Below are 3,100 nucleotides of genomic sequence, written 5' to 3'. Positions count from 1 at the left end.
GTTTTCCAGAGTTGGTAGTTTTAACGATATGGAGCTCATCATCATTTAGTTCTCCTAAGTTTTCCAGTGTTGGTAGTTTTAACGATATAGAGCTCATCGTCAATTAGTTTTCCTACGTTTTTCCACAGTTGGTAGTTTTAACGATATAGAGCTCATCATCATTTAGTTCTCCTATGTATTCCAGTGTTGGTAGTTTTAACGATATAGAGCTCATCATCATTTAGTTTTCCTACGTTTTTCCACAGTTGGTCGTTTTAACGATATAGAGCTCATCATTATTTAGTTCTCCTATGTTTTCCAGTGTTGGTAGTTTTAACGATATAGAGCTCATCATCATTTAGTTTTCCTACGTTTTTCCACAGTTAGTAGTTTTAACGATATAGAGCTCATCATCATTTAGTTCTCCTAGGTATTTCAGTGTTGGTAGTTTTAACGATATAGAGCTCATCATCATTTAAAGTAGAGTAAATTTGCTAAAATATGAGGCCTATTACAGCTATTTAGGATCAATAGTTCTGGAGATATACCTATTTATATTAAGGAAAATTTACCGAAAATCAGAACTTAGTGAATTTATTTTGAGAAACCTATTTCTCAAAAATCATTCGACGTACACATGTCGATTAGCACTCAAATTGAACCTATTTTGATTTATAATAAACAAGTATATTAATGATATTTGACAAAATAAATTGATTTAAAGGTTGTTCGGACAAAATTTAATGTGCATAATTCACATTCGTATGCACATATCATAAAAACTACTACCCCTACCAAGATAACGTTTAATAAACTACTTCATAGTGGGTTAAATTAACTTTATTTTTAGTGACAGACATATTTACGTCTAATACTTCTTAAATATTCTTCATAGATAAAAAAAATCTCTCTGAACGTTATGTTAGAACGTTAGAAAGCAATCAACGTTATGTGAATTTATTTTTTAAATATCATAAAAATTGCTACTCCTAAAATGATAAACGTCATAATTTACTTTAAGTGTATTAACCTAGCTTTAATTTGAATGATATGAGCAATATAGGGTATTCCCAAAATAAACTTACTAACTTTTGATTATTCGGGAACTACTAAACGTGAATTAGCACACACATCTAAGAAAATTTACTCTACTTTAAATGATGTTCTCTTTGGTTCTCTAGTGTTTTAAGCATTTTCAAAGTTTTGGAATGAGGGCCAGCAGTTTTTATTCCCCCTATCTATACTTGGCAGAATCTATTTCACATTTTGACAAGTAATTATACATATTTTCCACAAAATTAATAAAAAATTGGGTTAAATATTTAAGATGATTGGTATTTTTAATATTAATTACATAACAATTAAGCATGGAATAAATTATATGGGGCAGAATGTATATTTTACTAAACTATATTTTTTGTATTTCTACCGTACTTTTGAAAAAGAGTAATGTCGAAATTTTGCAACAAGAAACATTATTAAATGGAGTTTTCTGTAAATTGCCGTGAATATAGTAGGCTGATTTTCGAACAGTGAGATTCATGATTTTAATTGTAAAAAAAATTAACATATATATCATGATGTCTAACATCAGTCTTTGCGATGAGGGATTACCTACCTTGTACTGTGGCGTACAAAATGAAGTAATGCCAAAATTTTGCAACAAGAAACACGATTAAATGAAATTTTTTGTAAATTGATGTGAATGTAGTAGGCTGATTTTCGAACAGTATGATTCATGATGTTAATTGTAATAAAAATTAACAAATACAGCATGACGTCTAACATAGGTCTTTGCGAGGTTACCTACCCTGTACGCCACAGGAACTACTGGTATATTGGAGTGGAATCTTGATGAAATGAGAATTAAAAATACATTTTAGAAATAATAATATTCAACATGGAAAGTTCTAGAAGGCAATGCAAAGTAAGAAAAAACACCTAAATACATTAATGTTAAATAGATTTGTAAGTACTCATACGAGTCCTGACTGCGAGCGCATGCGCAGTTTCACCACTTAATAACGTTTTCTTGTTATCACAGTTATTACACACTAATGACTTTTCATTAGATCTAAATTTCACTTAACCTATATATGAGCCTTTCAGATACGGGATGATTAAATCCATTAAATCATTCTTTGTATTTTTCATATTTATTATTTAACATTATATACAAACTTACAATGTAGTATTGAATAAATTGTTATGAGCAGAATGTAAACTTTAGTGCACTATTTCAATCGAAAGAGCAATGCTAACGTTTTACAACACGAAATATAATTAAATTTGATTTTCTAAAAACTAGTGTAAATATAGTTGGAAATTTTTTCAACAAAAAGATCTATTTAGGAAATTAGCACGGAAGAAATATAATTTCAATTTAATAATGAGTGGTATAGTATCGTGCACAAAACACTCTTAACTATTTCAAATTCTGTAATAATGGAAAATTGAAAATAAAAAAAAAAATGCTATTATTTTATTTCTTACCTATATGATATTATATTGCACCTTTCGCTATTATCAGATATTTATACATGTCTTCTTAACTGTATAATATTATATTTAATCTTTTCACTGCTATCAATCTGCTACTGTCTAATTCCATGGTTATCAATCAATTATTTTGTATTATTCAATTCGATATTTCGTATAATTACATACTTTTTAGTCTCATCTCAGAGTCCATTTACATAAATTTGACTGAGAATTCCATCAATCATAAAGTTGATAAAGAATGCATCTCCCTTACATATCGACACATTTTGAACATAATAAAATCCTCATAATAATTTTTTTTCACTTTTTTCTGCATTTCAAAAGCCCACTTTATTGTCATATCTTTTATTCTTGTTTCTCTAATTCTCACATTTTTTTTTTTTTTTTTTAATTATTTTTATATTCACTATTCTTCCTGTTTCATTTATATTCATGTATCTATCTTTTAATTTATATTCATGTGTTACCTTCTTAAGTGTACTTATATTAATTACTTTATTATTAATTTTCTATTATATTTTACACTTTTCTGTATCCCCGCTCATTTGGTATATTTTGTTTCTTAATCACTTACACACATTGTATCCCATTATTTTATACTTTACTTTTCCTTTGTTTT

This window comes from Halyomorpha halys, unplaced genomic scaffold (genome assembly GCF_000696795.3).
Source record: "Halyomorpha halys isolate HHAL.00 unplaced genomic scaffold, Hhal_1.1 Scaffold30.1, whole genome shotgun sequence".
NCBI lineage: Eukaryota > Metazoa > Arthropoda > Insecta > Hemiptera > Pentatomidae > Halyomorpha > Halyomorpha halys.
The sequence above is the reverse complement of the archived record's forward strand: the minus strand, read 5'-3'. Positions refer to the sequence as shown.